Consider the following 24,559-nt stretch of genomic DNA (forward strand, 5'->3'; position numbering starts at 1 on the left):
GCAGAGTGATGCAGCAGTGTCCACCCACATTTGCTGCCTGAGCCAGAGCGAGTGAGAGATGTGAGCTGGCCCTTCCATTTCTGTGCTTATCGTGGGGGTTATGTGATAGTGCAGGAGTCAATATTAAGTGCTGCTTTGCAAAAGAGTGGGGAGGAATCTCATCAGGAAGATTTACACACCTATCTCTGAGTGGTCCTTCATTGCCATGCAGATGGAGCTGGGTAACAGCACCTCTCCCTCTTATGAAGTCGTAAATAGCATCCCTGCATATCCCACTCATCTCACACGTAATTTTTAGGCTACAAATAGATGTAAACTCCAGATTTCTGTTTTGTTACTCTGTTAATATTATTTCTTCATCTGCTTGATATGATCAACATTTTTACTACCTTTGGTGTTAGATTTTCTTGCAGCAAAAACTTATCTTAACTGTGTTCCAAATTAAACTTTCATGCCTTTTCAGCCTGCATACATTTTTTTAGTCAAGGATGATACTGGAAATATTAAGGAGTTATTAAAAATTATGATTAATCAATTTTATTACAATAGCACTTAGAAGTCCCTGCTGAGACAGGAGACCTATTGCACTGGGCACTGTAGGGAGACATAAAAGACTGAGTTTCTGCTTCAAAGAGCTGAAAATTGAAGCAGAAAAGACATGTTTCTCTTGGCTTCAAGGGAAACAGAATAAGGGCTTTTGTGATATTCTTGAGCAAGCTGGAAGCCCCATGTTTCATTGAAGCCTTTTCTTTTTCATTCCACTGTTTCATAAAAAATATATAATGAATGAAGCTGTATTGAATTTTCAATTAAAAGGATCTCAGTCTATCTCTGCTCTATCTCCCCACAGCCTGCTCCTTTTGCTCTCTTCATTCTTCCTGTGCAGGAGCTGTTCAACAGCCCTATGTTCTCTGTTCAGCAAACCTTTTCAAACAGCTACATTTGTGTCTTCTCATCACATTTCTAATATTGAATTTTCACGTTTCAAAAGCCATTTTACTTCTCATTTTTGTTAGCTCTGTAGTTATGTGAAAATAGTCAAAACTTTCAAAGTAGTGAAGAAAAGGAGCAAGAAGGGAATGTCCTCCCCTCTGTCATTCTCCTCTCTATCAGCTCTGTTAGCAGAGGAGTTATCAAAATGCTGCATGAGAACTGCAATGGTTAAAGACTATGCTCTCTCTTACCACTAACCTTGAGTCAGTTTTTCTTCATTGTACAACAAGAGGAGAAAAAAGGAAGGGAGCAGAGCTGAAGGTTATTGCCTCTGTTGATGCAAAAGCAGAGAGAAATCTACCTTGGGAAACGAAGTAGAGATGGCAAGCTACCAAGTTCACAAAGTAAATGTTCCTTCGTGCTTGGGTTTAGCCTTATGCTTCTGAGGTTCCTGCTCTGCATCTGGTGACTTGTCCCTCTGAGTTCTCTCCCACCAGTCTCAGAAGTTGGGAAGAAGTTGAAATGAGAGGGTAAGGAGAGGCTGTGTGGGGGGGGCAGGCCCAGAGGGTGCCAGGCAAACTTTGAAGTGACTGATTAGTGCAGACAGTGACAGAACAAGTTCCAGCCAAGCGTGATGGCTGCTAAGAAGAAACGGCCTTGTTTTAACTTGATTATTGTTCCCTGATAATCTGTGAAACGAGTGGAATTCAAAGCAGCATTGGTCTGAGTGTTAATCTAATGCACAGTGGTTCCTTGCAACTTGCTCTGATCTCCAGTGCCTTTAATCTGGCAGTAAATTTTGATTTGGTTTCTTGTGATGATATACTTCCTCGTGGAGATGGACAAAGGAGAGCTGAGGGAAACTGCCCAGGCCAGTTAAGTATTGGAGGACCTGCTTGCAGCCATTGTGAAGAAAAAAAAGACAGCTTCTCAGGCTTTGTAATCTATTTTCTCTTATGACTAACAGGCTGACTGTTTTAAATAGAGTAAAACAAGTGGCTAAATCACTTTCTGAACAGGAACTACTGAACAGGAACGCAGTATCTCCCATGAATTTCTGTAGACAACAACCAAGCTCCCTGCAGTCTCTCTCTGACACCAAATCCTGTTATTTAGTCTTCTGTGGAATCTGCTGAATTATATTAGCTGACTCAGAAACTCCATCAGGACTCCTGTCTGCTTCGAGGCATCTGGCTTTCTGGTGTGACCACCACCTCCCCCTCTAAGTGTGAGGTGTCGCCGTCCCAAACCAGTTGCAAGGCTCGTGATGCCCTCTCAGGTAGACTGGGTGGTCCAAACCCAGGCAGCAGGACTGGGAGCCAGCTCCTTCCCCACATTTCTTGCTGTCAACATTTTCTTGCTTCTCCTGGGGGAGGAAAGCTGCAGCCTTCCATGTGCAGCTGTGCCAGGCTCTGGCAGAACTTTGTTCTAGGAGGGGCAGCCCCAGCTTGCCCTCAGCTGGGTAGTGCTGCCCAGTGGCAGGAATGTGGCTGTGTCTCTCTTCCCTTCGATTCAGCGCGTGCTGTTAACAGCCTTGTCTTGTACTCAGCCTAGTGAAAACTTGGGATCCGTCGGGCTCGGCCACTTCAGTGCTTCTTTGGGAAATACAACCAGGCAGCCTCTTGCCAACGGCTCAACTATGGAGCCAAGTGGAGCCTCTGAAAATATTTTAGACTGTGTACATTTCTTCCCCATCCATAAATGCTAGGAAGGTAAAAAAAATTTTTAAAAATTCTTTGTAAATTGAATTATGCTGCTGTGATAATTTTGTAACCTTCTATTCTCATTCTGTACGATTTCAAAACAATGAGCAATTCTTTAATGGAAAATTAATTGGAATCTTTCAACACTTTTTAAATGCTTTCACTGTTTTTCTCTCTCCTGTATCAGGAATTTTATTTTAATTGATATTTCCCATTTCTGTTGGGTGAATTCACATCTCTTTTTCAAAAAAAAATAGAAAGGGAGTGGGAATATTACTTACTGATAATCACACCTGGGGTGAACCTGTTACTGTTATGCTTGTGGATTATTTAGGAAATAGCACAACAGCAAGGTGGACTGCTCTTAGCTACTTACTCAAATTGGCAGCAGCTGAAGCTCGCAGAGGAGTCCTTGATGCCACATGCCTGGGAAGGGGCTAGGGAGCCGTTCCTGTGCCCTGAACACCTGCTGCAGCTCTGCTCTTCTGTCCTGGGGCCACATCAAGGCCCTCCAGTTAGCTGAACTGTCAGTAATGGTGTATTGAACAGCAAGTTTCAATAAACAGGGTAGTTCAACAGATGTCTGGATTAAACCTGAAGCAAAGGTGAAAGCAGGAGGTGTCTTTCAGGAAGAAAGGACAATGAGCATAATAGGAGGAGTGGATTATTTTGTTCATTCCTTTGATGCCTTAGAGTGTCTGTGTTCTGCTGTTTCCAGGTTCTTGGTGCATGCCTCCAGTTAAATTTTCATGGTACTTCTCTCCCCACTTAGCCCTGCTGTGTTGCCCTGCCCTGTAGCACCAGGCATCAAAACTTAATAACAGAACAAACACAACAATCACTTTAAACTAACGCTGCCCCTCTTTGTGAGTCACATCCTGGGCTGCTGACAAAGATGATCTTGGAAGTAAATTTAAATGCATATTTACTTAAAATGTCTATGTGTGTATTTAAGTAAGTAATTTCAATGCTCTTTTTCTGTGCACTCAGTTCTCCTCTTAGGAGAAAAAACTCCTCGTTCAGTGAGGACATGAATAAAAGGAAGAGGGAAGAGGCACAAACATGAATTCTTGAAGAAGAGCTTTATACACATAATATACATCTTTAAGCTCAGCTTCCTGCATTTTCGGAAGGTTTGCATCAGCCTCATGTTTAACATTGCCGTAATTTACAACTGCAATTTGTAATATTATCCTACTTCAAAAGCCAAGTGCCTTGCGGATGAGTTAAATCAAGATTGTGCTATTATTGTTTGGTGAAATATTTATAATTAGTTGGTGTTGTGACTTAAGAAAATAGCAAGACAATGCTAGTGGTTTTTTTCTCTCTTCACACAAATGCTGGGAGAATGAGTGTGAATGGCAGAATTGGCAAAATATTGAGCTTGTAAATGAACACAGTAATGAAATTAACAGGTAAGTTGATCACAGTATGAAGTCATACCGATCATTCACTTGGCATGTGTGGATTTAGTACTAATTATTTATGATACTTTATACTGTGGTAATGAATGTTCTTTGGTATGCTTTGGAAAGCTAATGAAGTTCTACTGCCAGATTCTGACACCTTTATTTTTAATTATCTATCAGTTGTCGTGTGCACGGCCTCCATGATTTAAGAAGGAGTACCATGTCTCTCAACATGGAAAAGAGGAACAGCTTTGGCTGTTCAAAAAATTGGACAAATATGTGACATAGGACAGTCTGGTTCAAAAAAAGGGTTTGCACTGATGTTCTATGAAAGTAAGAAATAAATCTATTTTGATTCAGAAGTCTTGCTGGAAGAGTTAATCAAAAAGAGCTCCAGCAGAGGACACAGAAGCATTTAGAAGAGGCACAATGAATTTTGACTGCCTTTGAATCTATTTATCAAAGCCATAGCTGTTCCCATTTCAACGGAGGTGGAACAATAATAAATATCGAACAAAGCAACTCAATCTGTATTCAGAGCATTTCAATACATGGAAAGTTAACTGTAAAAAGAAAGCAGGCTTGCAGAGTCAGACCTATTGACTCCTGCTACTTCTATTCCTCATTGAAAATGAGTGGTGAATGGCGCACAGAGATCTGCAAGATATTTACATTATTGCCATTAACATATAACAAGAATCTCATTCAGTAATGTGACTTTATTATTTAACAGAATCAATAATCTTTTACATCATAGGAACCTACTTCAGCTGTAAACCTTGTCACTTTCTTTCATTTTAAGTGACTAACTTTACATGCCAAATTTCAGGCTCAGTAGGGCCGTGTTATTTGCCTCCCTGCCACTTATCCCTCTAGGATGGACTTTTTGCCTTGAACACTGTACGACTAGGAACTGCTTCTTCTGTGGAGGATGGGCAGCAGGAAGACTCCCGTTTCAAGTGGTGAGTTCTGGCTGCCACAGCTGCCATCCCCTGCGAGCAGGCAAGTGTGGCACCAGTGACTCTGCAGTCCTCATTCACAATCTTTTTAAGACCATAGTGTCTGCACACCCCCCCTCTCTTGGATTTTTCTCCCACTGTCACTATAGTAGATACTTAAAGAAAATCACTGGAGAGAGTTCCACCTGGCTCAGGCCAGGCACAGCTGAGGCTGATGCCTGCCAGGCACTCAGCAGAGGTTATCCTAAAGAACGCTCCTTCAGAGGCGGCCTGGGGCCTGCATAATTTCTATTTCAACCACAGATCCAAAGCAGGTCCTTGATGACACAAGGGGAAAACAAATGAACAAAACCTGGGTATTGGGTCATTATAAAATGCAGTTGAACACCTAAAGGACATCATCAGATCGCTGACAAAAATAACTAATGTTCAGTTCATTGCTGCTGCTGTCTGGACAAAAAAACCAAACCACGACAGCTCTCGCCCCACCTCTCCGAAAAAAGCCCAAACCAAAAATTCACTACCCCTCTCAAGACAACTTAATCCAAAATTGTAGTGTATATGTCTTCTGGCCAGATCTAAAGTGCTCTGAGACCAGTGGCAGAAACCTCATTGCCTTCAATGCTTCCTCTGGCTTTTGGGTCAAGTCAGCCAGTCTAAATGAGTCTTTTATCTCCATGATTAGTGCCTTTCAGCAGATGATAAAAATTCAGTCTCTCTCTTTTGTCTTGAAATTTCCAAGGCTTACGGGTTTTGTCTGATTTCACCTGAGTATTCAGCAAACAGCCTGGCACATCACTGTTTGCTTTTGGTGATTTGATCTGTCCTTCGGGCAGCCATTCAGGCGTTTTTCATTTCAGATGTCCTCATTCACAGTGCGCTGCAACACTTCCTCAAAGCTGGTTCAGACCCTGGGAGCAAAACAAAGCAGTGGATTTTAATTTTGAGTTGCAGCTGCTGTTGTCAAAGTTCAGTGCATTAAGCATGGATTTCATTTTCATTGCTCTCTCACAACACCAGGAACTACATTAACTACAAAACACATGTGCTTAAAGTAAGTAAAGTAATGGGGAAATATATTGTTCTCGTTATTTGAAACGTCGCACAAGATCTTGGGGTTATTTCAGCAGCACAATGAAACCAAGCTGCAGTTTCCACAGAGGCATAGTTAGGGATGCTTAAAGTGAATAGATGAAATGTTCTTTTGTTTTCTTTTGCTGTTGCTTCACAGCAACACAGCAACCAACTGCCTCCATGCTGTAGTTATGAAGTTATGGAGCCTTTTTCTAGCTGCCTTGAGTTTTGTGGGAGTTCAAGGGAGAGGATTGGATGATCCCCATGCCTTGTTTGCAGCAATATCCCCTCTATTCAAATTGACCAGCTTTGTAGCATCTTTGACCCATGTATTTTCTCAGCTCAAAATCCATTACACGGCAACTAATTACCATGTTAAACTGTAACTTGAATAAAATGGAAATGGGAAATGGAATGGGTTGGAGAAGAGCCCACAGTCTTGGCAAAGGATGGCCTGGACATCAAATGTACAAATGTGAAGGTGTAAGTTCCCCAGCTGGCTTAGCCAGAAAGAAAAGGTGGTGCTGCACACCCCTGTGAGGCTGTCATGAGTAAAGGTGTCCAGGCTGTAATCTCAGTCTCTGCTCACTTCCCCAAATGCTTCTGTTCCCCCTGGTAACATTTTTCATCTTTCCTACTCTACTTTTGGAGGGTTTTTCTCACCCTTTTCATTCCCTAGCTGTGTCATTGAATAGGTGAGACAATGCCTGAGACAGCCTCAGTGCCTGGCTGGCAGAAAGGAGGAGGGAAGATTGGTGTTGCTGTGGAGCAATGCAAAGGTTACTTCAATCCCTTTAGTATCATTTTGGCTGCAAAAGTGTTGCAGGGGAAAGCTGCAATAATCCTATTATTTCTTCTAATTTTTTTCAACCCTTGACTTTAAAAAATAAGTTCTCTAGAAAGAAAAACAGAACACATTACAGAACAATAACGTAAAGTGTTGTAAAGCTCATCCTGTGTGTCTGATTGCTCTATTCCACATTCTCAGTTAATCTCTTTCTGTGGCCATCTCTGCCACTAAGGTTGTAATACAAATCAAGAGTTGTTCACCTCCACCCATCTCCAGGCACCATATTTAAGAGATTAACATTATGGAAACCAGTTTCAAGTTTAAAGTGTCATCCTGAGCATTTCAGCCCTGGAATCTCATGCAATTACTTATCTAAATCTTGTTAGTGGTGGATTCCTTTGTTGCCAAAAAAAACCACAAAACCAAACACTATTTGAACTGATGACTACAAATGATGAAATTCATATTATCATATTACCAAGCACAGATATGTAATAAAATGATAGTTCTTTTTGTGTCTTGTTAAAGAGGATTTTAAGGCACCAAAACAGTTCCCAATATGCAGATGTTCATGATAAAAAGAGAAAACATTTTTGTTCTTGTCACCCTTATAGGAAGTCTCAGTCCAAAAGGCAAGGAATGAATACAGAAGGCAGAACCACGCAGGTGGAACTGTGGCACTCACAAGTTCTTCCACCATTTCTGAACTAAATTTTCAACCTAGGCTGCCTCTGCAAGAAGTTTCCTTGGTTGTGGTAGAGCCTTCACCACCATGCCCTGTGCAGCTCATGCTTAGGACTTAGGTACAGAATGCTGTCAATCAGGCAATGTAAACTGGCTTGAAGGATCACTCACAAATCAATTAACTCAATGATAAGTTAAATAAGAAATAAAGGTTCGCCAAATATTAAACAGCCCTGTGTTCCCTCTCACTGACTTCTTATCTCCACTTGTCGACCTGGTTGTGTGAAGTACAAAAACCATCCTTCAGGTTTCAGGGAACCAAAGAGTTTCTTCCTTGTAGAAGGTTTTGAAGACCCTTGCCCATGGGGCTGGGTTCTTGACATTTCCATGGACATCTCTTCCAAATATGAAGGTTTGTTCTCTCTGTAACAGTTTGAAAACTTTGTTTTGTTTTGTTTTGTTTTGTTTTGTTTTGTTTTGTTTTGTTTTGTTTTGTTTTGTAAGCCTCCATTTTCGTATCTTTGTTGAGCTTTTTTTTTTTTTTTTTTTTTGAAACACTTCAGAAGCACCATAAACCAAAAAGCACTTTAAGGCCATAACTGACTATGAACTAAAACCTCCCTTCTGCAGTGTATGGATGTCCCATGAGCTGACTGCAAGACAGCTTTCAATGAATAATCTCATCATCCTTCGCTAGCTTTTACATCCTTTTCCAGAGATGGAATTCTGAATGCTATTAGTCTGTTCCTGGGATTTCCTTTAATTCTGTCTGTGTGCATCCGGTGGGAGTCTGTCAGTGTGCAGAAGTTTCTCATTCTCCTGCCACCTATTACAGACAATCCCAACTGGAAACTCATTTGGGTGACTTGAAACTGCAGAGATGTGAGGAGAAACTGAGACATGTCCCATATTTGCTGTGAACTGGTCTTCCTGAAGTGCAGATGCACAATTAGAAAAAGATATACAGGCTTAACATCCTGCTTTGCTGAGTTACAGAGCACAGACAGACACATATGAAATATGAAGGATGTCTCTTTGCCAGCTTCTGAATAAACTATTAATTACTCATCTGAATGATTGGTTTGATGCAGTTTTGGATTAGTGTCTCATGACATGTTAGGTCAAAACTGAAAGTCTGATGCCCCAAAGTACTCATGTTTTCAATGCAGCCCAAGGCAGAAGTTTATAGACTTTTCAAACCTGAAATTTGGTGCCTTGGGAGGTTTGTTTTATACAGACAGGCTTTGGAAGCCCGAATTCACAAATAATGAGATACCCAGGAAATGCCAGGGAATTAAACTATTCCAGAGGAGGTTTTCCATAGAATTAATAGCAGAAAATCACATTTGTGGTATGATGCCATTGTCTCAACTAGAATCCCTCAGCGTGAGACAGATGATGCATGGAGAGAGTTGGGAACTGCATAATGCATGAGTTGAGAAAGAATAGTTTTTACTTAAATGTAAGGTTGAGAAAAACTGCACAAAATTTAAGAAAGAATGAAACAAGCCAAAGCTGTTTTTTAAGGCTTTACTTTTTTAGATATTTCCTAACCAAATTAATACACGAGCACAAGTAAACACAGTGTAACATGAAGCCAGTGTGCATTATGAAGCCTGGCAAAAACGATGGCAATTCATCACTTCGTGCTTCATGGCATTTCCCAGCTCACTGCTGTAGAGGGATTCCTTGTGGAACAGGGGCATATGATACCCCTGGAAAGATTGGACAACCCAGGGTTGCTGAGGAAAAACCCCTGAACTGGCCCCTGGCTGCAGGCAAGCCTGGAAAGCACCTGGCTGCAGGCAGCCCTGAAAGTCCTTGGCAAAGCAATACACTGGTCGTCTCCCCTGCGGATTAGGGGCCATCTAGAGGGACTAGGGTGTGAATCTTAGCAAAAGTAGATATGAGCTTGTGTAGGTAAACAATAAAGGGAGAACGATGCTCAAATCATATGGGTCGTTACTCTGGCCAGCTCTCCAGCACTCAGGCCCCCCTCAAAACACTGACATTTCACATCACTGATAGAAACTGCTGTGCTCTCTGCCTGGAATATCTAGAACACTGTCCTCATAGATGAGAGAGGGCTTTTGATTCAGCTGCACATGTAACATGAGCATGCAGAGTCAACTTGTGCCTACCAAGTAGCATTTATATGTCATGGAAAGATAATCCAGGCCATACAATGAAGTATAAGCATTGCTTTTGTTTGGTTAGGTTTTTTTCCCTTTTTTCCCCTTGGTTTTTTTTATTTAGAGTCATCATTGTATTCTTGAATCTTTCCTTTTCACTGTGGTAAATAACATCACCAGTAACAAGTTGAATGTGCAGCTGTTGCCATAAATGGGTCACTATATTGCTACTAGGAAAATATGACAGACTTAAAAGCTGAGGGTGGAGAAACACAAAATAAAACATCAGATGATTCCAAAGGCTTTTACAATGTTGGCCACTCTTTCAAACACCATATGTTCAATATCATCTGTACCCACAAAAAATTCTGGTATTTCAAAAGCTGTCTGCAAGCTTTGCAGCACAGATGCTGTACTTTCCCTTGGTATTGCCATGGAAATGGATAAGTTCGAAGGCAGAGTAGCAGCTCAAAATCTCAGCAAACTTGGATAGTCTTTTCTCTTTCCCAGTCAAGACTGGGATTAGTTATCCTACTGCTGCACCTGTAGCAAAGGAAACCTTAGATGGAGACCAAAAGGATGTATCTCCTTGACAAGGACAAAGATAGACCTGATCATATTGGCCATAAAATCTCAAAAACCTCATGAGTTAATCATATAACTATCATGAAATATTTAACTTGCAGTCCACTGAGCTTATTCATTATCCCAGAAATAGTCAGACAAAGAGGTTACTATTCATGTGTTTGAATTTTGGGACAGTCCTGTACTGTTATAATTTATTTTCACCTGATAAGTCAGAGCTGCACAATGATGACAAGTAGATAGCAGCAACCTTGGTAACACGATTTGTAAAAGCACATCTTCCCATAATAATGGTGTGCATGCATGTGTGAAGAAAGAAACTTTGGGGTTAAGAGAAGATGTCAGGGAGTTAATGAACACTTTTCCAACTCACGTAAAAGGACAGTAACTCTAGACATGGATGATAAAGAGGTTTCCACGGCAATAAGTAAAGTTATCCCCCTCTTACACTTCCATCACCTGAACTCTGCAAAACTGCAAGTGGCACAGGAGGTTTATATGGTAATATATGTGAGAAAAACCCTGACTGAGCAGTCTGCCCTGAGTGGAGCCATAAATGCTCTGTTGCTCTGTAGTCTGCCATAATAATTCAACATTTTTTTCTTTACAGTTATGACTGTTCCTTTAGCAATGCAATAATTTTTTATTCCATCATAAATGCAGTTTTGATAAGGCAGAATACTGAAAGTGTATTCATATTTACTCTATATCTTACAAGCTTTATTGGAATTATTTTGGTTTTAGATTTGTCTCTTGCTCATGTATCCCAGAGCTTTCTTTATAGCACCAAACTTAGAATTGAATTTTTACTTGGGTTTCTTCCTGTTTTATGCCACTCACCATAATCATCAAAACTGAGCCTGAATGCCTATGGATTCCCCCACCCCATCCCATATGGCTCAAAATGCCTTAAAAATGAGTAGAATCTTTATGAGTCCTTAACAACTGGGAAGACAGAAAACAAAGAGGAAATATTTAGCCTGTGGTCACAGAATGAATGACAGAGTTTGGAATAAAACTGTAATTTTTCAAACCAGTGAGAAGACTTAATGAGTTCAGGGCTGTGTTGTGCAGACACAACCATCGTGCTGGAGCTGGCATGGGCACTTCTGGTTGGATCACAAACACTGTAACTCATCTCCCATGCCTTGCCCACTTGTAGGAGTTTTACAGAAATTGCTTATACTGGGATTAATATTTACAGAGCTGGTTACAGAATAGGCAAGCATTAAAATATGCCAGGTAAAATAGAGGGATAAATATGGAGGTGAAAAGGAAAGAAAATTAAATGATTAGGAGAAGGTTATTTTTTGGAAAGAAATTCAGATGTTTTATTTACATTTTTTATTGTTAGACTGTTAGTTATTGTGTCACAGTGAGTCTTGGCCAGCATAGGTGTCTATACATACTTCATGCCTAGAACTCAGAGCACCAGTGCCCCTCTCTGTGCAGGATAACGACTTAAGATCTGCCAATGTTTGGCTTCATGCATTAATTTTCTTACCAAAAATGGGCTGTCTGGAAGAGGATGTTCAATCTCACTTGAGATATTACCTTTGGGAAAGCAGAAAAGAAAAAGGGTGGCACAGCTGAGTCAGATCTGATAGGGACATGGAAGAAAATAATGGAGGGTGTCTTTATTCAGGGCTTCCTCACAAAGGCATCTATTAAAAACTAACAGTAATAATAACGAAAAAAGAGAGGGAGACTGGCCCAGAACAAGAGAGAGCAATGGAAGAGGAAATAGTCCAGTGCTTTGCACTTGAATCCTGCTGTGGTCTGGACTCATAAGAAGTATATCCTTGGTCATTAACTTTTATGAAGTGCTGATTTCCCTTTTGGCTTCCACCCATCCATCAGCCCTGCAGCAAGGGCTGCCTTTCTCTCTCAGCTGAGCCAAGCAATTGCTCAGTGTGATCCTCCAGTACAACATTTTCTCGCTACCAACCTCTCCCCACCACCTAATAGCCCTGAGACAGCCGTGCTCTGTCTGACTGAACGGCTGCTAATGGCCCAACTGTTCTTAGGAAGACATTGAGGGTTTTTGTGCCAAGAGTTTAAATGTTGCTGTTATGTTTAGTACTCACCGGGTACTTGGTGCAGTGGAAAGCCAGCACAACCAGCTGGGTGCTCTCAAAGACATCTTTCTTTCCCTTCCTTGTGTATGTAGCTTCTCTACTCGCTATGAATCACCTGAGGCTTGTGTCTACAGCACTCTGAAACGTGCAAGTCTGGGCTGGTGGAGCTCTCCAGGGCCATTTAGTGTTGGTTTTCAGAAAAAAAACCAGTTCTGAGATGAGAAAACTTTGACCATCCCATGTAAGTTGTTTTCTGCTTTTTACAGAAGAGCACAGGTGGGTCTGAAGCCTGAGTTGCAGTAGTATAAACCACAATTTCCTTCATAACCTCACCATTATTCCACAACTCACACCATTTAAAGTATCAGACTGAAAAAGGTTCATGCTGTGTGCTTTGTAAATATTCAGGGAAAGAAAAGGATATACCTGTAAACAGTATTCTATATAGAAGGGGTTCTGACACTCCTCCTAAATGCCTAAGGAATGGGGAAACAAAATTACCTGTTGATAGTAGTCAAGGGATTCTCTTAAAAAAAAAACCAACCCAACCCAAAAAAAACCAAAAAACCCCCAAAAAAACCAAACTAAAACTAAAATCCCCAGAAAATGTCAGTCATCTGATGACTGGAGGAAATGTGGATCCATGCCTGGGACCTTGTTATCACAAACTGGCCATGCAAGGGAGTATCCAAGGAAGGCAGAAATTCCTAGAAGGGAAGTCTGGGGTGGTTCAAAGTACCTGTATATCCTTAAATGACTCTTTAAAAGTCACCAGATCTTTTATTGTCTTTGTTTTTGTCACACCAGGAGTTTTAAAATCACACTTGTGTGGCAACCAGAATGATAATGGGCAGAAGCATAATGGGAGTTGAAAATAAGGCAGCCATTCTTAATGGCCAGAGTGCACAGAAGTGCTGCTAATATTCAGCAACTAAAAAGGGAACTTTGAACAATTTTCTCTCAGGAAAACAGTCAGTGGTTTTTCATCAAACGTTGTAAAGAAACATGGATTAAAAAATAGGTTAAGAAAATAGAGAGATAGCTTTATAAAAAGGCATTTTTATTTAAGTGTCTGCTCTAGAACAAACTGAGAGAAACAAGAGAAGGATATGTTTTTATACTATGGAAATCAAATTAAACCCATGGAAGAGATTAGGTTTTTAAAGATCTAAATACATGTCATCTCCCATACATTTTTCTCTCAAAAAAACCCAAAGAAAACACTTTAATTAGGTATTCTTTTTCAGATTCTCTTTCTTAAATAAGAAAGTCTCCCTTTTTAGACAGAACTAGTTTTTGCATCTTAGTGATAAATTGGCTTCTGTAGCCTGAATTCTAAATCTCTTCACTGAAAATCCAGACTTGTTTTGGGGTTTATGGATTCAAGAAATAAGTAAAGAAAAAAAGTAGTGCATTAAGACTTCAATAAACTAAATACTTTTTCCAGCAATACCTTTTGCAATACTTAAGACATAAGATGAGACAATTTATACTCATTGTGCACCATTTGAGTGTGTCATTTCTGGGTCAGTTCACTGCTAGATGTCACTGGACGTGACCATCACATCACCCTCACTTTTCCCCTTTAACAGTGCCATGGCTCTGCCTCTGTGTTTGTACACAGTAGCACAGTGTCTGAAATGCAGCAGTAAACATGCCTTTCTTTCTGAGCAGGTATTTCTCCAGGCTGTACCAGACTGATTCTTAGAGAGGAAATAATTAATCTCATGTTTCTACTGAAGACCTCAGTGGCCCCATGTGTAAAGGGGGGTTCTTCTCTCACCCACTTGGTCAAGAAACTCAACACCTCTTTTTTTTCCCTCTTGGCAGCACTGTTCTCACAAAAAGGATAAACTTCCCAGACACTCGCTGTCAGGGAGCACCAACCATACAAGTCCTTCTCTGAGAAACCTGGCAATAGATTGCTGGAACAGAGAAGGAAGTCAGTGATGCTAATAATCCTCCTGCAGCAGGGAGAAGCTGATATTTTAATAAGCATTGCCTTTTAATATGAACTTTTTCTCTCTCATGTTAGGAGGATTGTTTATATATAACAAGGGAAAAAATCCAATTCCCATGTCTCAAAAAAAAAAAAAAAAATTCCTCCTGTGGGTCATCGGAGCTGAAAATAAACCAAGCTGGCTGCCTCTGGGGATTTGTTGAACTTCAAGTGCCCATGACTCATTCCATGATTACAAAAAGCAGAGTAACTTTCAAATTTGCTACATGAGAGACTGAAACAAGGTCTTCCATGCAGTTGCATGCTGGAGAGAGGGAAAATGGAGAGACCATATCAACTCTAGTATAAAATGTGGCTCTGTTTTACTTCCCTAGCAGGCGGTGCCCACTGGAGCCAGTGGAAAAAGGTTTTTTAAAAAATCCTATCTGATTTAAAGAGGGGAAATCTAAAAGTAGCTGTGCATGCACTTTACAAGGCTCACCATCAGAAAGCAAGTGAACTCTTTGTGCATTGAGTGTAGCGGATGTGGAAACAAAGATGCTGTTAAGAAGAGCTTTTCTGAATCCATAAGGAAAGAGCAAAATGTATGGCAAGACTCTTTCATCCTCATCCTGTTGAGGGTGGAAAAGAAAGATCATTTGCTTCAAGGAGAGTGCAGATTGAATAATACTCTGGGAGCATTTCCAAATGTAATGGTAAAAAGTTCTCAGAAACAAGGAGTGCTCTAAACATCACACCTTTCCTGAGTCAGTCACTGAAGAGTTAATGCTGCTTCTCTCCTCCCAAGGTGTGTAATTAGAATAAAAGGTTGCAGCTGTGCCCTGGATAAGCCCTTTTTAGCTACCTCCAGTCCTATATGAAATGTAAATTGTGTCTTTCTGGGTTGGAGTTGTGCTTGGTTAGTGCTTGTCACAGCTCTTCTTCCTTAGGGGTTACACAAATATCTTTCTGATTTGTTGCAGTCAGTGAAACCTGGATCTCTGCTCCTGACTGAAGACTTGTTGGGATGATGGTCTTCAGCTGCTTGGAAGCTGCAGGTGAACTCTGTAAGTACCTCCCAACTATTCATAACTCTGCAAGTCGTAGGTGGGACACTGCAACATTTCATTTACACCCCAGATACTGGAAATTTGGACCACATCTACAAGAGAGTGAGAGAGGTGAGAGAGTGTTGCAGCTTGAAAAGAGGATAAATCAGGGAATAAGATTAATGTGTTTGTCTGTGGGGCAGCCTGTATTCTTCAACAGGTGGAGGTGTCTGATAACCAAGGCCTTCAGCTCCTTTTGTGAGTATATCTGTAGTTGCTTACACATGAGGTGGTCCCTGTACAAACTTCTAAGTCTCAAAATCAATGCCCTGGTAAAAAGGATAATGTAGATTAAGGCTGCTTACTTCCAGTCCTTGTTCCACCAGTCTTCTTTCATTGCAGCAGGAGGCACCTTACTGAGAAAGCTGGGAGTTAAGTGAAAAAAAACGTGAAGGTCTCAGACTTGAAGAAAAAGAATGGCTTATTATTTTATACACTTTTAATGCATTTTTGTCTTTCTGGGAGAATCATGAAGATTCATTACTCAAGAATCAGTTCTTAAGGGAATTAATAAGTAATTAGTAGCATGATGCCCATCTGTTTCTGTATTTTATGCCTGCATGCCTCAGTGCCAACCCCTGCAGTGGTGTCCTACAATCCACAGCAGTGAATTTGGGGTCGCTGGCCCTGGAGGAGCTGCGTAGGGTCAGTGAGGGAAGGTGCTGATAACGTCCCTGGCCTGGTCAGGCGTGGGAGCTCGTGGGTGGCAGCAGTTCAAGAACTGGCTTTGGGAGCACAGGTGATATGGGTCCCTTCAAAAGAGGTTCAAGTGACTCCTCCTCTGTATAGTCACAGCTGTAAAGTAATTTGGCTTCCCTGTGAAGCCCTGGATTGTTCAAGGAAAATAGAGAGGGCAGTGGAGCATTTATGGATTAGGAAGAGCTGTTAGTGGTCATGGTCTGAGTTTCTATCCTTTTTTTCTTTTAGTGTTCTTGATTGTTAAACTGCTGTGCTTGATGCAGGGAGGGGCACAATTTGCTTTCTGCTCCTTCTGCTAGAAAGAATTTAGAGGAATGGGAAAGGAGACAGGGGCAGGGAGACCAATCTTCTGTCTAGTGAAGGTGGTAGTGTCCATGATTGTGGATATAATCTGTAAAAGGCTGTCCAAGGAGGATGGGAAGGACTGAAAGAGAAAAGGAAGAGATGTTAGAACTGAAATATCTTCCTTCTCATTTCAGCCCAGTTACTGAATCCACTGAAAATCTGCTTTTAACTTCACGTTCTCTACTGTGTCTTTATTTTGAAAAGCTCACCTCTAGTAGACGGTATGATACAGTTTTGTAATGGTTGATCCAATGGGATCGTTCCTTCATGAAGTCTGCACTGAACACAATGCTTTGGGTAAAGCATTCCCCAGAAAGCAGGCTGGCTTTCATCTGAATAGTTGTCTACTCATTCTCTGAGTAATTTCGTTTCTAACCTAAATGAGATCTGTAGAATTGGCTACGTAAGATACTATGCATCTGGTGTTAGTAAGAAATCCCAGTTTCTGTACAATTTCAGAGTAAAATGCAAAGTAGTCAGTGTGAAGAGTAGACTGAAAAAAATAATTAAATTAAGATTCAGGTCTAGCTTTTTCCACACTTATTTCAAAGTCTGTTGTCATAGCTACTGCAGCATAAGGCTGGCTTAGTTTGTTCACTTTTTCTTTAAAGACATGTTCACCTTTTTAAGAAAATTGAAGTAAGTGAGCAAATACCTGGAGAGAAAAAAATCAAAGTTGTCCTTTGTGCAACCATAATTCTATTATGATTTATTATTTGGATCAGGGATAGTCAGCCTTTATCAGCTAGGAGTCCTTTGTTCCTCAGGCCACAAAACCAGAAAATAGTTCAATGAATATTAAAGTACACTGTAGAGCAAAACAGTTGCAAACTTCAGCATGGTTGTGTCCCCTCAGTCTCACTTGTTAACACAGGTTATCTAAACATATTATGACCTCAAACTTTTGGTTTATAAGAACAAAATAACATTTCTATTTCTGGACTCAGGAAGTACCCAAGGTTTAGACGTATCTGAAAACATTGACCTTTTAAATGTGGCTTAAGCTGTGACAGATACATAGTATTACTTAGCTCTTTATTTATACCGCTCATCTTATAATATCAATCTTTTACTCTGGAATTAGTTTTTACATCCCATTATTGGACAATTAAGATGAAACATTCTGCTTAGGTGAAATTGTGGTCTTTAGATCGGACTGGAAGTTGGAAGTTAATGATTATTTTATCGCAGGTCAAGTGTAATTTATGTCACCTGTCTGAATCAGCTTGTGTGCCTGGCCTGTGAGCTTGCTCCTGTATCCCTTGCCTCTCTTGTGGCACTGCCCCTGTGCATGACTCATTTCTTGAGCGAGTTTCTTCACAGCTTAGGGCACTCTGCCCCTTAGCTGAGCTCTATCCTGGTTTACCACATTTGGGGAATTCCCTCTGGCCAAGAATTCCTTTTTATATACAATATGTCAAATAATAAGCACTGGCGGAGATCTTATCTCTCATTGCTGTAATGATCTGACAGATGCGTGTCTTATCTCAAGAAAAGATGGAGAAAGGAATGTCTTGCTGTGCAGATAGAAAATATCTCTAAACCCCAAGTGTCACCCACAACTTGATAACATACCTTGTTTCTGCTTTGCCTGGTGGCAAGCAGCTTTTCCTTGCCCAGTGTGAATACTTTGAATCATAATTTAGTCTGATTTTTAAATGTTCCTAACTCTAAAATTTCATATATGTAGTTTCCTGAAGTCTGCAGTGCCAGTAGCTGTTTTATTCCTTTACAGGGAAACTTTTTTTCTATAAAAGTGAGTGAGAAATGAGGAGGAATGAAATGAGGTGTTAATCAGCTTCAAGACAGTTTTCTAGAACTTTCAACTAGGCAATTCTCTGACAAGAGGGAAAGCAATGATTGTGCAAAATGCTTGAGGTTGCAGATAATCCTGAACCTATGAGATATCATTTGTAAAAACTGAAACCCATGCCATATTTAGCTTTCTGCTCTCTTTCAAGGCAGTTATTTTAACTTGTTTGCTGTCCATAGGCTCTCTTGCTGGCTTAGAGATATGTATATACTTCACTGGATCTGGACCTAATTAAACAAATTCCATCTGGTTTTGCCCCTGGCTTTTCTGGCTGATAGTGATGCAGTAGTTCTTGGGGACTGTATCTCCCCAATTTTTACTCTGCTCCAAAAAATGAGATCGTTAACTGTTTTCTTGTGTGCTCTTTCAAGGCACACAGAGTGGTTCTTCAGACAATCTAGAGAGAAATAAATGAATGTTTAATGCAGTTTTTTACATGTGGCAATAGTTACATGCTATACATTGCCAGCTATGAAATACCTGACTGCAAGTGGAAGTTCTTTCGTTTTCTTAATTATAATGCACTCGTGTTCTGGAGCTTGGCTCTCCTAAGCATAGTCCTAGAAACAAGCACACTGTTGGTTAACTGGCTGGGCTGTGCTCCTGCTGTTTTGTCTTCTTTTTTGTCCAGTATAAAGCTGAGTATGACCTGTTGTTCAATATTTCATGGTTCAAAAAGTGAAGATTCCTATGGCAATAGCAATGAGCGTGGGTGGGTTTGTGTGTTTTGGTGTAAGGGTTGGTTGCTGTAATGCTGAATGATCAAGCTTTAAGAGGGTTGTGTGCTGTGATGGGGCTGGGAGGGGGCAATGTGCAAATTCAGGTAAGTAAGCATGCAATTACTCGCTGATGTCAAAGTGAAATTTTGTAGAAAAATCAGTTTTTGTTAAGCAATCACTTTTTAAAGACACCAAGCCACTTTTTGGTGTAAAACTAAAAGTACTGAATGCACACCTGTTCTTTCTTCCTCCTAGACACTTTTTGTGCCTAGCATAGCGTGGATGGATTGGTTTCCCTTACACCTGGCTGCTTGAGGGGTGGGCAGGGAGATAAATTTAGCAGTTGCTATCCCCACCAGGGCCCCTTCATGTTATCCAGCATCTCTTTAGTATTTAAAGAGCTGTTTCAGCTTTCCCTGAGCTCCCTTTGGCTGGCAGGAGGGCTCTCATGGCAGACTCAGCTGTAATGCGACAGAAAGGCCACGCTGTGCTCTCAGGAGGATGGGGTTAATGGCAATCCAGCCAACCCAGAGGGCAGCTTGATGTAAACCCCTTGTACAGCACAAAGTGCTTCCACCTCACCTGCACACGGGGCTGTGGCAGTGTATGCTTGACTGCTGCAGATGGCACTGGGAAGGAGGACAACTGTGCACCAGAGGCCCCCAAGGCACAAGAGCAGCAGCCTCCTCCCTTCCTGCAGACAAGCAGGGCCAGGCCATAGTCAGCAATATTGGTGCATTATAAGTGTCTTAATTCAGCATGTCACACCAACTTGCACTTCACAAAAACTGTGATTTCACTGAAAAAGCTTTGAAGTCAACTGTAACGAGAAATTTTGCTTGCCAGCTGTCTCTGTGTTGCTGTGAAGTTAATATAGCCAGGTATAAAACACTGCTAGGCAGCCAATCAGATCTGGAAATACAAATTTTGGATGTGCCTCCCTTTTCTTTCTCTAAGGAGTCAGCGTCCCCCATTGCTGCTCCAAAAAGGCTCCTAGGAACCTCTCCTCCAGCAGGGTGGTCCATGAGGTGAAGAAATCCCTGCTGAGAGTGAAGATCTTAATGGTGATATGATACTAGGAAAAATTTCTACTATCTTATCTTGTCTCTCTCCCACATAATGACATGGCCAGAGAAAACTTGGGCTGCAGCATTGTGGCCAATATTTTGCAATATTTTGTCCTTTAAGCGAAATAGAATTGCAGCAATAGCTTTGGTGTCCTGTCTGATTTAGTAGAACTAAGACTGCTTGGCTTTATGAGGATAGATGAGTAATCTGGAGTAGATTTGGAAGGAACAAGACAAAGCTCTCTTTGCTGGTAACAGAACTGGATGAAACATGCTGCATTTGAACTGTTAGGTGATTCTTGGAGTCCTGGCAAAGACACTTTGGGAAGTTGAACTCTATTTTTCTGATTAGATCTGTAGATATTGAAGGGTTAATGTTTGATTTGAGCTTTTAGCTTTAAAAAACAATCTACCTCCCAATGAATATGACTCTTCTTTGGCAGCAAACAATCTGGCTGCTTTCTCCTCACTTTGAAAACTCAGTTATGGTGTCCCATTTAAGAGGAAAATTGTTAGCTGGCCCAGGTAGGAGGGGGGCTCTAAAAAAAACTATGAAGTAGCAAGAAGGAAGAATAAGGATATTTTCAATCTCTTTTCTAAATATTCCATTAAAACTAGAAAAATCATAAGTTCAGAGTCTTAAACAGAGATAATATTTCTGGTTTTGGAACTTTTATTAAGATGTTGAAAACAAAATATCTTCATGTGACTAGCTGTAACTGTTTTTTATAAGCTGCTGTGCCCATTTGGAGGTGGAAAAGGGTGAGAAATTAAGTTAGTTAGGCATGTGAGTGATGAATCCACCAGAAATTTAATAGTAACAGTCATCATGAAGGTGGTTAATGATGAACTTTTACAGAGTAAAACTCAAACTTTCTGGTTAGTCAGTGAAAAAGACAGCTTTTATCTGAGGTGTTCTGAATCACCACTTGGCAAACACCCCTGAGAGGACAGAGTGTAGACTGGTAGCTTAGGTGCACAAGTTAAACAGCAACATCTCAGCAAGTGCTCCCTGAGTTTTTTCAGCAATGAAATATTTGGATGGTTTTATGTGGGATATTTTTTAGGTAAAGTGATTTGTTCTGTCGCAGAAATATCTCAGTAGGTGCTCATCAATTTTAGGAGATATTTCTAACTTTATTAATATTTTGTGTGGTTGTTCCCCAGAAATTCAAATTCTTTTTCTAAATGACATGTCTCAACCTTTCATTTTTAATCCTTTAATATCTTGTCAAGGCATTGTGTTCTTTGACCTTGTGCACCCATTAAACACTGAGAGCAGTTATCACATATGGGAATATTCACCTCCTGCCATCCCTGAGCAGTGCAGAGCAGTTGTTCAGGATCATTGTTCATGTCTCCATTTCACTTGCATGTGTAAGCACACCTACTTTTCAGTTTTTAGATAGTGCAATAGTGCTCCATCAGTAACTTAGCAAAGCCTGAGTGACTGGGAGACTCTGTGTCCCCAGGCTGATTTCCCTTCAGAAGTTCCCATCTGAAGGTGCCCAAGGGTGGGGACTGCAGGCAGTCCAGTCAACCACCCTAATGACAGAAATTCAATATCACATTACTCAGGTGTGTGTCAGGCCCTGTACAGGTATTTTGCTTCTTTAACAGATAAAAAGGTTTCACAGCTTGAGCTCTCTCTAGGTGGGCAGCAAGCAGCATGGATGACACAGAGGCCTTTAGGAAGGTTGCAATTAAAGCCAGCTTTGATCATCCTATCCTCTGTTAATTTCTATCACTGGCAGGTATCTCAATCAAAAGTGTAGTATGAGAAGGAAAAGGAGACTGTGGCATTCATATAAATAAGGCAGTGGCTGGGGATGTTTAACCAAAAGCGCTCAGAGAACAGAGCTGTGCAGAAGGGCCCCGCCGTGAGGCAGGTGGGTTGGCTCCTAAAGAAATCTGCTCAATTCTAAACTAATTGGAAGGGAGGAAAGAGGTAGATACATAACATGGATGCTTTGTGGCTGTCTCATGTGAACTGGAGAAACCCAGATAAGTTGTTGATTACTTGAGCTTATTTTTATTTTTCTAAAGAATAATAGCTTCATGGAAAATCAATTTTCCCGAGGAAGCAGCCAAGGGATATCCAAGACAACAAATAAGTGTACAGCCATAAAAAATGTCCTTTGCAGGTAGAATTAGTACACTGGGGGATGGGATCTTGATGGGAAATTTAACACCAGAAAAAAATCATCAGAATAGCTGAAGAAAGCAGATATAAACAAGTTCTATAAGAAGTGCTTTGGACATATGTGGTAATCCCAAAGACCTGCAAATAGGAAACCAACCAAAGTCAGGGCACCCCACTGCTGCTGGGTGCAGGAAAAGCCAGGTGTGTTGTTCAGGCAAGCTCAAAGAGACAAAAAATAAAAATAAATTTCTAACTGGTCTGTAAAATCCTCAGCTAATGTCAAGACAAAAGTAAACTGCATGGCAGAGGTGAAAGAGAGGGAAAATTCAGCTTGTAGCACCAGTATCTGTTTGACGTGTGGTAGAGAAGTGGTTTCCCCTGCACAGCAGGGAACAGCACTGATATGCACAAGTGAAAATGTTGCCAGCTAGGTGCTGCGTGGCACATGCATCACAAAAAAAGGCAGTGGGGGAAAAAAAAGTGTGATTTTTCTAGATGTGTGTTTCCTTAGGGTACTCTACTTGCCCACTGCAAAAGCTTCAAGCACAAAACTGACTCTCATTAGGAGTAACACCAAAAGTGATGGATGATAACAAAATAGAGGAACTTTTGTGAGGTGATTTGTGGCTATTTTGAGAAATGATAGATGTGACCCAGACATGTGAAAATCTTCCAAAGGAAGAGACTGAAATTACCCAATTTACCCAAACAAATGGAGATTCTTTTGTGCTGGCTTTGGCTGCGATAGAGTTTTCTCTTCGCTTAAGCCAGTACAAAGCTCTGTTCTGGATTTATGCTGGAAGCAGTGTTGGTAACACAGAGGCATTTTTGTTAAATCTGAGCATCACTTATACAGAGCCAGGGCCTTTTCTGCTCCTTGCCCCACCAGTGAGGGGTGGGGGTGCACAAGGAGTTGGGAGGGGACACAGGCAGGACAGCTGACCCCAAGTGACCCAAAGGATATCTTGTATACCTTGAGGCATCATGCTCAGCATGTAAAGCTGGAGGAAGAAGAAGGAATGGGGGAGGGATATTTGGAGTGTTGGTATTTGTCTCTTCAAGTAACCACTGTGCACAATGGAGGCCTGCTTTCCTGGGGATGGCTGAACCCCTACCTGCCCATGGGAAGTGGGGAATGAATTCCTTGTTCTCCTTTGCTTGCATGCATAGCTTTTGCTTGCCCTGTCCCATGTGTTTTCTCCCTTTTACCCTTCAAATTCTCTTCCTCATCCCACCCAGGGGTGAGTGAATGAAGGGCTGGGTCATGCTTAGTTGCTGGCTTGGATCAAATCATGACATTTGTCCAGAAGTGTAAAAATATATTTATTCCAAGCTTGGTTAGATAACTCAGTCTGCTGTTTCATTTGGTTCAGCTGGGCAAAAAAGGGAGAATTTACTGCTTTCAAAACTCCATTTGGTAGATGACATTTCATGGGCTATCTGTTCAGCAAAAGAGACATTCCAGAGATGATACCATGTACATTTTTCATGTGACAGGATCTGAGAAAAGTGCAGGATAAAACTACTTGCATGGCTACAAAGGAAGGGTTGAATGTTAAAAGCAATTAGAAGCAAGAGTTCTTTCTGGCCCTTAGAAATGAGGTTAGGAATGATTAGACAGCAGTGATGTTATTCTAGATAAGTAGAAAACAAAGCACTTCTGTAGCACATTAGGGACAAGGATGTGGGTGTGTCTCTAAGGAGCAGCTGGAACAGAGAGAAGATGTTCTGAAGATAACTACGTTTAGAAAACAGATTGCTAAAAATCAGATGTCGTAGCTGGAGAAGTATTGTTGCAAAAATCCTCTCTGGTGGGATTTGTCTCATGAGTGCAGATGTCAGCTCTGCTGTCCTCAGCTCTTGTCACTGTCTGTAAGAAATGTGTCAGGGTGCTGCATTGTGTGGCTGTATGGTTAAAGTATATAACTAAATACAAAAAAGGTGTTCTCAGCATAGCAGCAGCTTTTACATTGCTGAGATTGCTGTGTTTGATCTTGAGCCCACAAAGGTGAAGCCTAAGGTGCAATATTGTTCTGGAAGGAATTTCCAGGGGCCAATCAATTCCTGCACTGTTTCAGAGAGATTGAAATAAAACCAACAAGAACAAAAGATAAAATGTGGAAGACTCAAAGGAACAAGTGAATGAAATACAATAAGTGTTCTGTATAAAGATGTTGTCAGAAATAGCAAAAGAAATGGGTGAGGGTTTATGTAATTGTCCTGAAAGCAGCAATGCAGGCAAGATTTCCTGTAATGAGTTCAGGCCAAGGTAATTTCCACCTGATGCCATGCCATCTTCATTGTGGTTTGTGGATCTGCATGTGCTCCTGAAAAATTTCAGTGGTTTTCAGTTCATCCTTCTGCAGGCAGGCAGAGAA

The 24,559-nt window shown here is 41.0% G+C and overlaps 1 long non-coding RNA gene across 1 annotated transcript in view; it reads left to right on the plus strand.

Annotated features, from left to right (window-relative positions):
• LOC108449642 overlaps positions 1–24,559 on the plus strand; it is a 376,499-nt gene that overhangs the window by 248,844 nt on the left and 103,096 nt on the right. Inside the window, exon 4 of the long non-coding RNA XR_001865894.1 lies at positions 15,270–15,353. This is a non-coding gene — a long non-coding RNA (uncharacterized LOC108449642). The remainder of the gene's footprint in view (positions 1–15,269; positions 15,354–24,559) is intronic.

Source organism: Corvus brachyrhynchos, unplaced genomic scaffold, assembly GCF_000691975.1.
Source record: "Corvus brachyrhynchos isolate BGI_N302 unplaced genomic scaffold, ASM69197v1 scaffold279, whole genome shotgun sequence".
NCBI lineage: Eukaryota > Metazoa > Chordata > Aves > Passeriformes > Corvidae > Corvus > Corvus brachyrhynchos.